The 13757-nt window shown below is 39.0% G+C and overlaps 1 protein-coding gene across 4 annotated transcripts in view; it reads left to right on the top strand.

Annotated features, from left to right (window-relative positions):
• The first annotated feature begins 248 nt into the window (after nt 1–248).
• enox2 (ecto-NOX disulfide-thiol exchanger 2) overlaps nt 249–13757 on the top strand; it is a 147756-nt gene continuing 134247 nt past the window's right edge. For 3 of the 4 annotated variants that reach the window (XM_029512632.1, XM_029512630.1, XM_029512633.1), the window contains exon 1: nt 249–375. The gene's annotated coding sequence lies outside the window, so the exon portion shown is untranslated. Of the gene's footprint in view, nt 376–12436; nt 12534–13757 lie in introns of all 4 variants that reach the window. The other variant, XM_029512629.1, reaches the window with a different exon arrangement.

Raw genomic sequence — 13757 nt, 5'->3', positions numbered from 1 at the left:
GCAGTGATATATATATCACTATATATCTATATATATACCTATATATAGATATACACGCACACACACGATATCATTGTCTTTCACTTCTCATCACCAAGAGTCTCTTACTTTTATGGTGTCCGTCTGACCGGCAGCAAAGCGAAACTCATCCAACATTTCGCCCATAGGGGGCCGGCCCAAAAAACGTCAACAAAAAACACGTGTCTGCCTCGCGGCTTGCCGTACTTGGCTCCGCCATTGTTTGACAGGTCTGCTTGCTAACCGGAGGCTCACCCGGGCTTCGTGGAAGCCAACTCACGGCGAAGTTCCGCATGGATTTGTTGTAGGCTTTTCCGCGGCACAGGAGGCATGGAGGAGGACAGACTCGGCTGTCAGGTACTTTTACTCTGCCTCCTTTCTGTTTTCTTTCACTACGTCAGCGTTAACTGCCGACTGCAGCTGTTAGCTTTAGCGTCTTTCACTTTGTCGAAGTTTACAGCAGTAACACAGGGACGCAAAAGTTGGCCGCAACTTACCTGTTTGGTCAGACAAGCTGCTCAGTCCAGAGCTATATGAAACGGCTAATAGTCAGACTTTCTCTTCGGTACACTTGACGGGAAGTTAACTGACTGAACATTATCTCACCGGAGCAGTGTGGCAGCATCATTTTGACAGCCTGGCTAATGGTATATCGGTGCTTTCTCTTGTTTTCCTGCACAAATCAGTCAAAATGCTGGTGAGTTATGTGTAGTTAGTTTAGAGACGCTCAGCTGGCAGGATTTCTGCAGCAGCTGAACTATTTTGTGTGATTTAAAGCACTGTTGAGGAAGTTATTTTAACAGAGAACAGATGATTGCAGCAATAATAAAGCGCATTATGGCTGAATTTGACACAATCTCATTTTGGAGTTACTGCCTGGAGAAAGACTCTGGAGTGTTATATCGGCAGTAGTTTCTTTTCTGCCATACCCTTTGAATTCATGCTGCAATCCTCAATTCAAATTAGATTATTCAAGCTTGTCTGTAGCAATATATAAGTAGATGAGTATGTAAAATTCCACCTTTGTTGTGGCAACGTTAATCTGAATGAGAATATAAGTCAAGGCAGACAAATTTAGTCAAAGTTGAGTGATTTAAAGCAAAATAAAGAAGAACAAAAGCTAAAACATTCAAACTGCAGCTCTTTCTAGTGATGTGTCCAACTAAATATGTATGGGTTTTTGATAGGTAAGCAAAGTAATAAATTATATATTTCTTTATCACTTAGTGAAGATCGGAGGAAGAAGTTTTAGCACCTTTTTAGCGCCTTAGAAACCTTTTTAAATTATATTTTCAATATTTGAGTAATATTTCAGTATTTGAAGGAAGAGCAACCCATGTTTGCTGTTTGTCACAAGGAGGATAAGGCTGAGATTTTCCTCCTACTAGGACGTAATTTATTTTTAGACTCCAGGACCAAGATGTAATAGGGCTGTCAATGTGCGTTCTTTTGGCAACTTCCCTCTGGGCAGAGTATTTACAGGTTTAAAGGTTTACTGAAAGCTGACATCTTGTCAAAGAGTTGAGACTTGTGCAGGTCTGCATTGGATGGCTTAGGGTCATCTGTGGAAATGCTATTGGCAGATAGAGAAGTATCTCGGGGTCTAGAAATAGCCCTAGCGTGGACACCCAGTGGATTGTTATTCCTTTTGGGCTGCGAGAAAGTATAATAGATTTGCTATTTGGGCCACAATGCCTCTCTAACAGAAGAACTACATGGCCATTGCTCTTTGTCACCAACATGTTACACCCATAATAAAAAGCAATGGATAACACGATGACAATATCTAATATTTAAATTAGAATTAACAATTGTTTAGTCAACAGAATTTGAAGATATTTTATTGAGCCAAAGATGATGTCCAGCAGACCGAAACCCAAAGATGTGTAGTTAAAGCAGCAACAAAAACACAAAAAAAAGAAAATGCCATTTTTGGTGGTTTGTGTTTCAGCAGGGGTCCAGATGTAAATTGTATTCCAATTCTTGTGCTATGCTGCATAAAATTGAAGAAACTTAAGTTTTCTCTGTGCAGTAAGATTTTTTTTTTTTTTTATGACTTCGGTGTGAATTATCTGAAAATTATAAGAATCACCATTATGGTACTTGTGTAAATGTTCAGGAGACCAGGCTTTTGCGAGGGCATGAAATTGGAGAGCTCGCCACTAAAAATAATGTGGATCATTACAGGAGACACCTCTGCTAATACATTGATTTCCCAAAGGCCCATGTTGAGATGCATTTCTTTAGAGAGATTTGAAGGATTACTTAGTAATTAATGGTAACCTAATGCTAGTGATATATGGGGTGTCATACAGGTCTGGAAATATAAGTCCAATAATGAGCTAAAGCATGTCTACAGGGGCATAATCCTGAATCTTGACTCCACATTTTGCTAAGAGGCGCAGCTGATAGCAAAGGTTAATCCTTCTGTTTAAAAATGGAGAATACAGTTTGTTCTGATATACTCTGAGTGCCTTTTGTCAAAAGTATAAGCATAATTTGGGCAAGATAAATGATATTGGAGGTGTCTTAAGCATTTAAGCAAACCAGTTATCTCAAGCAAAGACAACTGTATAGATATCTGATATATTTTCTGCTTCTCAGTGTAGATTCATCAAGAGAAAGGATGTTGTTCATTGTAAGATTTCTGGATTGAATTTAACATTATTGTAATGACAATAATTATCATGCATTTTAAGTCACAGCCCAACCTCACATTGTGTTAAGGTAGTAAGTTTTATTTTTTTTTTGGTCTTAGTTTTTGTATTGTATAAATCTGAAGCAAAAAATTTTACACTCACTGGTAACAAAATTATGTTTAATTCTTTGATATTGCAGAATTCAATGTTTTCCATTCCCTTTAGATTCCAGCCCAACCCCTCTTTTTATCATGTGAAGGATTAGGATTTGCTTCAGAAGTTTTTCTGCCTCCTCCTGCTTGCGCCTGATTTATTTAAGCAGTGTTGAGGACTGTGGGACCAAGATGTAAGAGGCGTGTCAATATTCGTCATGTCAGCAGGTTGTGCTTCATTAATCTGTCTGATTGATCCAGCATCCATGTGTTTCCATGACCTTGCTTTGCACAAATAAGAACTGCACCCATGCCAGTGATACCTGATCTACTGCCCTGTTGATGGATTCATGCTTGACTTATTGAAGGCACAGGACAGAGACAAATGTGGACACCAAAGGATCAAGTATGGAGAGAATTCTTCAACTGTAACATATTAGGAGGCCTCTTGCTACATTTTGTGATATCATACAGTCATGATTTTGGCAGCACAATGAACTCATTGTGTTCAGTTGCTTTGTGATTTTGTGGCTTAGAAATGAGTAGTAAATAAGCCGTTAGAAATAAAGACAGTAGCAGTGTAAATGTTTTCATTGATAAATAGAATTTATTTGATTAATAGTAGCAGCTACAAACAGTGAGGATTTTTTAAGCCTGCATTCTGTGTTTGGGGTGTCTATACAGCCATTCATGACACATTATCATTTGCCCGATTTCTCACTCACACATTGGGGGTAATTTCTTCAAATTTGGCACTAGTGTTCACTTGGATGAAATTATTAGATTAGACATTTGTTGAAAGGGAGCAGTATGGTGGTGTAGTGGTTAGCGCTGTCACCCTACAATAAGAAGGTCATGGGTTCAGTTCCCGGCCTGAGTCTTTTCTGTGTGGAGTTTGCATGTCCTCCCTGTGTCTGTGTGGGTACTCTGGTTTCCTCCCATTGTCCAAAGTCATGCATGTCTACTAGAGATGCAACAGTACTCGGTAAAAGACCGAACTGTTTGGATCACCCTGCACAGAACAAGACGCCCTTATGTCCCACGGATTTTCGGTACAAGTCAGGTCACATTTGTGCTTACTGTTTTTACAGATTAATGTGTGCGTGCGTGCGTGCGTGCGTGCGTGCGTGCGTGCCTGACTGTCCATGCGAAAGCCCTCTCCCACAAGTCAATGTCCAATCACTGTTGTGCTTCCGCCCACTCACAGTGATGAACCTATCACACTGCAACTGAAGCCATTGCAGCTCACTCCCACAGAAGCAGGAAAACTTCCACCTTCGAAAACAACAACTTTACTTCTAAACGCTCCGGACTCGCCATTGTTGCAGGCTATCTCTGATAGTTTGTGTGAGACTGCTGTACACATGTGGGTTTGTGTGTAAACAAGACCCTCCTCTGGTTTGCATGAAAATGAACATGAAATCTTACTCTACCTTATCCAGTCATCATCAATTCTGTGGTTGCCCCTCCCACCAAAAGAAAAAATATAAGCACCTTTGCAATTCGAAGCTGGCTGTCTGAGAGCCAAGTGGGATGGCAGCTTCAATGAGTGACTCTAAATTGTCTGTCGGTCCGACTGTGAATGTGAGTGGTTTGCAGTCTCTGTGTTGGCCCTGTGATGGACTGGCGAGCTGTCCAGGGTGTACCCCGCCCTCACCCAGAATATTGGATGGGATTGGCTCCAGCGCCCCCTACAACCCTGAAATAGAAAAGCGGTAGAAGATGGATGGATGGATGGATTTCTTGAAATGATTCACTCATATATGAGCCTGGAAAAGGCATGAATGTAAACTACATCTCAGCGGTTTGATGCGGGCATGCAATCAAAACATTGTAATTCTAGTTATTAGTCATGGTCTCTGTGAGTGGTGAGCAGTCCCTCTGCTTTCAACAACCACATATTGTTATATCATCCACATAACACAGATCTAAAGTGCTGTCTATTCTGCTCTGTAGCATAAAATTTTTCTACTGCAGTTGTCAATCACAAACAGTCCAGAATTGGTGCACGTGCATCACAGCTCATGTGCTATCTCTGTAAGAACCAGATTGGAGCTCCAATATTTTGTTCATGCTAAAAAGGAAGAGAAGCTGTGAAAAACCTTTTCCAAACCTTCCCCCTGCAGCAGTTCCAGATGAACACACCGCTTCTCACAGACACATGAAGAAACACTTTTGGAAACAGAAAGATGTTCTAAAGTTACATTCCTAATGCAAATGCACTCGTGCAAGGGCCAGCTGCTCACAACATCAAGTGCACCATTTAAGTTTGTTGGAAGCTTTGAGACCATTGCTCAAGTAAGGTCATGCACAGGGGTCATATAATATGCAAAATAAAATAAATAAATAAATAAAATACAGCTGAACTCAGGTTAAGTATGATGCTCTGGTACTAGTCAGCAAGAAGCCTTGAGAACCAGTTTAGGCATCTTGTCATCGGTTTGGTAGATGCAGCTGAGTTACACACCTAGTCGTTTCCTGCTTTACCTATAAATATTTACTCATTTTCTTTCATACAAAGTGACTTTGTGACTTGTGGGACAACACTAAAGGTTCAATGCAGTATGCAACTTTCAAGTAAATGCTGTGTGTGTAATCTTTTTTGTCAGTAAAATGCAGATGAAGTAGAGATGTGCATCAAATGTGCAGAGCAAAGTGATTGTTATTTTTTGTTTTAAAATGAAGTCAAAAGTTCAATGATGTTATTTGTTTTGTTTAGAGTAACTTCAATGGCCCCCTGATACCCTTACATGTTATTTAAATACTACCTGTGGGTGATTACATGCAGCAATCTCGGTCTTAAAATGTAACATCTGTTTACTGAATAGTGAGACGACGTCCATAAATCAGTGCATGAGACGTATTCTTTATCATACAAAACTACATGTATAATTTGTTGCAAAAATAATTAGCAATTCAACTGAAAAAAACAGTAGGGCCTTTAAGTTAATTTTATCATTGTTGCTTCTTTAAACTGAGACTTTTCTAAATAGACATACCCACAACTGTGTCTTGTTCTTCATCAGGACAGAAGCACAACGCGCTGACGTCACACACGCAAAGGAAGAAAAAGGAGGGGGAACATGTGCTTGGTTTTAGCAGGGGGAAGACAGAGACAGAACACAGCTCTCACTGCCCGGTTTTCAAGGCTGATGTGTAGCCAACAATATTACTGCCTGTATTAAAGGGTCATTTTTTCTGTTTGGGGAGCTTCTAAAAACTTGGGTTCTTTACCCTGTTAGTAGTGCACCCTACCACACAGCAGCTTTTGAGCATTTGTTTAGGTTTGCTGTAACACGGACAATGACAAGAGACACCTTCACACAATACAAAGTCAAAGGAGAGCTCTTGATAGCTTTCCCTTGACTTTGTATTGTGTGGGCGGGGCTTAAATGCTCTGTCTCTATTGAAGAAAGACTCAATGCCGAAAGCCATGATAAAGACAAATGTTGATTGTCTAAAAAACAAACCAATTGTTCATTATAAATTAAAATTACTTATTTTCTCATGTATATTTATAATTGCTCTTTAAGTAAACAAAAATATGTTTTATATGATTACTGTTACACTGAGATAAAACAATCATTTCATTTGCTTGGATACAATAGCAACAAAACCACCATAAAATACCACCCAACTCATCTGCTGCAGGAGAGATGAGGGAAATTTTGGGAAATTGGTTGCTCCCCCCCTTTTTTGTCTGCAGTTTTTACAGCAACTTCTGCTGTTACTGATACAGTGCTGCCACGTTGGTGTAATCCAGCATTTACAATTGAAAATGAAACCTACCAAGATAAATGCTTGTAGTAAAATATCAAAAATATCAGTTAGCAGTATTACTGAAGTGTATCTCGTAAAACATGGGGTTTGTGATACTGTCATTACTGCAATAAGGACGCATAGTTTTGTTTTTGCCGCAAACACAAAGGAAGTTTATTTCACAAATCCTGATAACTATGTTCAGAGGTTATGAACAGGCAGCTGGTTCAATCCACCTAATGTGCTGCTGTGCAGTGCTGATTTAGCAGGATTAATGGTGGGCCATAAACAGTTCATACTGGTTAGAAATTTTGTTCCTGTTTTTTGTGCCTGCTGTGCCTGAAATTTTGTGTCTTTCACTCGTACTTCTGAATGTCACCGTGCTACATGATAAAAACTTGTGGGAGTGATGTTGATGCAGCTTTGTTGTGCGGGTGCTGCAGTTGCTCTACTCTGGTTGGACCAACTGGAAACCATCTCTGTAACAGCAGAACTTTGCTGTAATTGGCTTAAGGCTTCACTGACATGCATGACGTGTTCTGCATTTTTATTCTATGGTTATCTTTCCCAAAGGGGAAGCAGTGAATTTGATCTCCTCCCAGCAGCTCATTTTATACATATGGCACCTTACACTGTAGTTATAATTTCTGCGAGAAAACTGCGAGAAAACAACAGTTTAATTCGAGGTTGTTATTGTAAATTGAGTATTTATTTGTAATGGCAATACAGATCATGTTTGCACTGGATCATAGTATGCAACTTGAATAGTTGCATTTCTTTTGCTTAACAAACATTTTGGAGTTTATGGATGAATTTGCAATGAATGTGTTGGGCAGTTCATTTTCAACTTTGTACTCAAAGATGTCAAATTGTGTCATCAGGATTTGGCTCTTTGTGTTGTTGACCAATTTTTTGTTCTGGGTTGTGATGTCAGAGGTCACGTCAACATTTGGTGTCTACAAAGATGTTAATTTACAACATATTTCCCAGTTTGCCTGCAATAGTTGGGGTATTTCAAATCAAAGGATATACGTACTTTTTTCACCTTGGAAAAAAAAATGTAATAATCAAACAGTAAATATGAAAAACTCTGTTGCTGCTAACCCTGTTATGGCACCAAAACACATGTTGAGCAGATATCTACCTCATTTTCATTCTTATCGACAGATCATTAAAAAAAAAAAAAAAAAAAAAAATCATGTTATGTTTCCAACGATTGCTCTCTTACATTGCCAATAGAGTGAAAACAGGAAGAACCATTATTCTAGCTTGAAAGTCTCTTCTAATTCTGTACTATATATAGATGCTGCCAGGGCATGTCTGATTTACAACTTTATTTGCTCTATCAGGGGTAGACAAGAGGACAAAGTTAGATGGAGGTTTTGAGTTTTAATAGTAACTTAATTATAGTCACCTCCCTTGTAGAGGTCTTATGTTACTTTCTGTCATACTTCACTCAAATGGTTATGCAGTACACCCAGGAGGGTCAAAAAATATAGAGCAGTGAAGTTACTCCACACTCCAGGTGTCACATGTGAGATGCTTCGGGCTCTAGGTACTGTATGTAAGGGAGAAGAATGAAAAATCCACAATGACCTTGCTGTGTGTAATCAAGATACACAGAAGTGAAACACATTGGTTTTATTTTCAAGGCATGGACCAGTGCTTCATAATGGCTTCCATTTAATCCTAAACACTAACCTACTATGCACAGCCTTTTTTCCTCAAGCAGACTGAATTAGTGTTGAAATTGGTCTGTAATCACCTCACTACAATAGCCTTTATCACTCTCTGTGGTCAGTCATTTCCAGAAAATCTCCTTATGATATTGCAGTAGATATTGACCTTGATCATGTGAAGTCCCCAAAATGTGTGCATAAATGAATTTCATGCTCCAGTAAATCTGGAAGCTGCAGTGACGTTAACAAGTAAAGGGAGACACTTTAATGTTAATCCAGGTTACAAAGTGGTCCTGTGTTTATCACACAGAAACATGATCAGATTTCAAATGGGTTTGACTTCTAATTCAGCACAGTGAGCCATACTTTATTCTTTGTTTTCCACTGATGACTTTGTCATCTGTGGAACACTTTAGTGCTTTAAGCCTTTTGAGGGCTTGCAGTTACCTTAACAAATTCCATATTTTGCAGAAAGGTGAAAGCCACACGTCTAAGCAGGCAGCTTTGACTCTTGGTTATCACCTCCAGTGATTGAACTGAGATGAGCTGTGCAGACTTTAATTATGGACAAACCTGGTCATCATTGCATGTGTCTTCGTGGGCTATTGTGTCCTGTCTCAATGACATCTACATATTTTAAACTAATAAAAAATGGGATTAGAATTTGCGGTGCATTTCTAAACCCTTGTGTCCTTGGATTTCATGTTGGCCTCTTTATCTGTTTTTCTGGTTAAGTGAGCATCCTTTTATTTGTAGGATTTATAGAGTAGCATTTGAAACGAAGTTATTTATTTAACCTTGTTACATCCAGAAAATAATCTAGACTGCCAGATATATTCTGCATACTAAATTTGTTTGTGATTAACCTATCAAACAGTAAAGCTTTGAATGACTGTACAGCTGAAACATGAGCCTACTCTGGTAGATTTTGTATAGATGGGCTTGGCTCAGCTGTGTGTTCTTGATGAAAGATAGCTGCTGATTAGCTGCCAAGACATTTGAAATGACTCTGGCTCTAAAGCCAGGATACAATTCTGACAGAGCTGTACGTCTTAAGGAGCCAGACATCTGGATTAATGTGCGAAAGGATTTTACTCTTTTAACTCCCTCAGAGCCGGTGTTGGAAGAATCAGAGATATATAGACGTAGGGGCCAATGTCCCATGAATATGTTTATCTGCCTGTTGAATGAAAACCTTCAACCAGCATTTATGACACTATATTCCTAATAAATATTTTATTACTGGAAATACAATATACAATTCTCTTCTGTGTAAATTTTTGATATATATTGATATATATGACGTCACAGTTAATTTAATCCCAAAGGCTCCACAACACCGAGTTGCATTAGTAGAAGGACCAAGCAGTGAAGCTTTGTTTCCACCTAAGAAAAAAGTGAAGTCGGCAGTGTGCAAGTATTGCGGATACAGCAAGAATGACCAGGGAGTCATTCAAGACGACAGATCACCCGTCTGCAAAACCTGCTGGAAAAAAAGTTGCAGCTGAAGGTTCAAACACATCAAACTTGATGCAGCATTTGTGGGATCACCTTCCATCTTATTTCCAATGTTAGTGTTATTTATGTAAAAAAAAAAAAAAAAAAAAAGAAAGAAAAACTGCTATGCTGTTTAAGTCAAAAGCCAACTAGATATTCTTTTTCCACCATGTTTGCAAGTTCTCTACTCAGGTCTAAAAGAATTATAGAAAGAATACACAAACTGAAAATACAAAATAATTTTGTGATATTTTTAATCAAAAGAGCCATGCAGACACGTTAACTCTGTCAGCATGGCATTTTTTAAAAGAAATTGCCATTAACATATAAAATCTCATTTGTTAAATCTTGAAACTACTTTACGCTTGATACTGGACTTTTTCTTGATCACAACAGTCATTTTCTTACATACTGGTATGCTGTGTATGCTGTAGAGCTGTATGCATCAGCGACAGAAAATATTTTCTCTGAAATTAAGAAAAACTGTAGATTACATATAATTAGTGCTTTAATATAAAGTATGTATGTTCTGTGTAATCTGCAGTACACTTATGCAGGCTGAGTAGCTAATGCTAATTGCCAAACTAAGCTGTATAATGTTACTCTAGTGGCCATAAAGGAGATTAAGTCAGCAGCAGGGAAGAAGCAGGGTACGCCATTAAGGACTGTGCTGAGTCTGATGAAAGGTTTGAATTTGTGCCTTGTTTTTTAAACGACACCAGATGTCTGTGGTGTTATGTCTTGCTGTAAACTGATTAAGATGACTGTTACTGCAAAATTCATTACTCTGTAAGCAGGATCCTGCCTGAGCTTTAACCTCAGGCGCTGAGGGAAGTGCCGTGTGTTCTGGTTGCCTTGGTTTATTTGGGAGACGACTGACAGCTGTTGGAATGAGAATGAGGAGTGGCACAGACAATCAAAGGGCTGAATTCAACCTGCCATGACCTGCTGATCAATGCACTCCTATTTAGAGCTGGCAGACTAGAAACCAGACTGTTTTTCCACACTAATAAAGATGGCACAGAGAGCAATTCCTGAGCTTGACTGCCAATACTTTGTAACACCCCCATCAATTCTCGTTACTGTTAATGGTTTCTTTGTGAGTGTGGGTCATCTGTTCCAGAGGGTGTGGGTGGGCATGGGTACAGCTGTAGATTTGACTAGAGGTAGAGTCATCAGATTGTGACCCTGGTTAGTCGGTGTCGACAGTACATTTTTATACAGTATACTAAATTTATAATACTAACCATAAGCAGCTGTTAAACCTCAGAGGATGCAGGGAGATTTGAATTGTGCAGTTAACTTCATCATCCTTGCCCCAGACCTCTGACAAGCCACCAACACAGTTAGTTTAGTGATGCAAATCGCTGTTCCAGCCAGATCAACAGTCAGAAACTGTTCAATCAGAGTTCAGGAGATGTTTATGAGGATATTATCTGTTGCCAATTTGCTAACTAGTTTCATTAATGAGAGATAGGGACTGAAAAAAAGATACAGACAACTGTTGTCAGTCCACACACAGGTTTAAGTCTGTTTACCGTTGTTGGGAAATACTATTGTACATGTAACTGATATTAATTAATTCTTCATTCAAAATTCAAAGTAAAAATCAACTTTAACAACCATCCTGATTGGTGAGGGAAACACACAACAAGAAATTGGATAACATGATTACAATGTCAAGGCTAATGAAGAGAAATTTAATTTAAATCAGCTGAGAGCACGAAAATATGCCACACCAGTCAGATTTCTCTCAGCAAAACTAGACCAACTACTCGCCCCCCTTTTCTTTCTTTCTTTTTTGTTTTTTCACTGAATTTTAATTTCAAGTCATCCCCATCTGCAGGAAGGTGTCCCTTTTATCAACGCAACTTACATTTATACAGTCTTTGGAGACGTTATCACAGTGACAAATTCCGAGGGGGGATGACGAGAAACAAACCTGTTGCTGGTTTTAGGCTCCTGAAACAATCCACTTCCTGCTGACTCTGCCTCATTTAGTGCTGATCTCATGCTGCAATATCTCATACGTTGCCATACAGTTATTGTATGTTCATGTTAATTGGCCCTAAGTAATGAGCAGAAATGTTTCCTCTTTGATATCTATATTTTGCTTATCAAAGGACACTTGTGTGCTTTCTTTTCTTGCTTCCTGGAGTACGGCCACATTGCCTGCGTATCATTTGAAAGCCTTGCTCTGATGGGAAAAACAATGTAAATGGTTGTATAAATATGGGCATTTTGCCTAAGGACCAGGTAAGGAAGATAAAACACAAACAAACAAGGCCTGGATGGAGACTTAAAATGCCCAAACAGCAGTTTATGCCCCTGAATCAAGGTCTGTTTGTACAGTTTTGGAAAGTTCGTCACAACAGCATTTTTTGTTGAGCAGTGTTTTAGTGTGTGGACTTAAATGTTTTGTGGAACAGAAAGAGCCAGAACCAACTGCTTCAATGGATCCTTAAGTGACAGGATCCCTACTGTGCTAAAGCAGAGGTGTCATTGAAAAGAGTGAACAAGCTTATTGTCAGCTTGAGAGCTACCTGAGGCTGCATTTTGGGATTGGAAAAACTGAATGATACCACAGGTAGTGACTGAATCTTTGGCACCAATACTCTGTACCTGAGAAGTAAGAAATTGGAGGCATATTCAGTTTGTTAGCAGCATTCACTTTGCCTGTTGTGTTTTGCAGGCTCAGAGATAAAGCCAAACAACAGCAACATCGTCTGAGCCAGAGTGAAGTGGCCTTGGTGCTTAATGCAGGCTGTTATATGACTGCACAATCATAGGTATGATTTCGATTGCCTTCTACCACCATAATCTACCACAGCCTTACATAGTGCGTTTTTCCCTGCTTTGCTTTTATTAGTATCCCTTTTAAGAGATGATGGTGTTATTAATTAAATGATTAAATCCACCATCTTGTATTCTTAGTATATGTCACTCATTCTGTTTTTCTCAAATTTTTAAGTTTTTCAATAATTGCATTCAAATTTAAAGCTTGTGTAAAGCAGTTTTAATTAACTGTAGAGCTGTAGCAGGAAACCAGTTGTGGAGTTAGAGAATAAATCCTACATGGGTTGAATAATCACTTCAAATTATTTCACATTCTGTTGCTTGCTCCCATTATCCTTCAGAAGGTGGCAGATGTATCTGTCAATTGTCTAGAGTGTCTGCGCAAGCAGCAGTCACGTGCATTATGGTTTAATGTCTTTGCATGTTGACTTGAAGCAGTTCACCGTAGGTCAAAATGTTAGAGTGATGTATAAAGGGGACTAAAACACCTTAACTATGTTGCTTGCTGGATATTTGCTGCTCTTTGTTGTCCCTGGGACTCAGGTGTTGGCTGCCTTTCAGACTATTAATATTGAACCTGCCCTCAGATTCAGCAGCAGATAGCAGCAGCGGTGTCTCCTCTAATTGCCTGTTGCACAAAACCTGCTAACTGCTTGAGATGCGGGTTGCATGTCAAATAGTTTTCTTCAACAAGATCCTGTGCCCGCATTGGGTTACATGCGCAAATTAGATCCCTGCTAATTTGAATGTACTGCAGTGTGTTTTTCAGTTCGCAGTCTAATTATCCAACCTCTATTTTCATTCAGGAATTGAAGGCATACTGCCATAATATCGCTTACAATTAAAACCCAATTTTTTATTATCATATCAATGTTGTGTTGTGTTGTCCTTTTTGCAGCACAATGTTTGAGTCTGTATAATGTCTATTCTAGTTGTGGTTTATATGTGCACATGGCCTGTGTAGACTGTGCTAGACTGTTAAATGTAGTCGAGTGAAAATTTGACGGATGTCTTAAGGTTTGGTTAGATTTCCTTCTTTTATTATTTTCTCCACTTTTGTGCCATATTTAGCTTTTATATTCATATTTTCATCTTTGTCTTTGTGTGACCGTGATTTGCTGAATCAACGACCGAACATCTTCAGCAGCGTTGCAGTGTTCATGACCGTACGTGGAATAACAATTCTCACCCAAAACATGTCATCAAGCTCATTTGCA

The sequence above is a fragment of the Echeneis naucrates genome, chromosome 10 (assembly GCF_900963305.1).
Source record: "Echeneis naucrates chromosome 10, fEcheNa1.1, whole genome shotgun sequence".
NCBI lineage: Eukaryota > Metazoa > Chordata > Actinopteri > Carangiformes > Echeneidae > Echeneis > Echeneis naucrates.
This window is presented reverse-complemented; position numbering and strand designations above follow the sequence as displayed.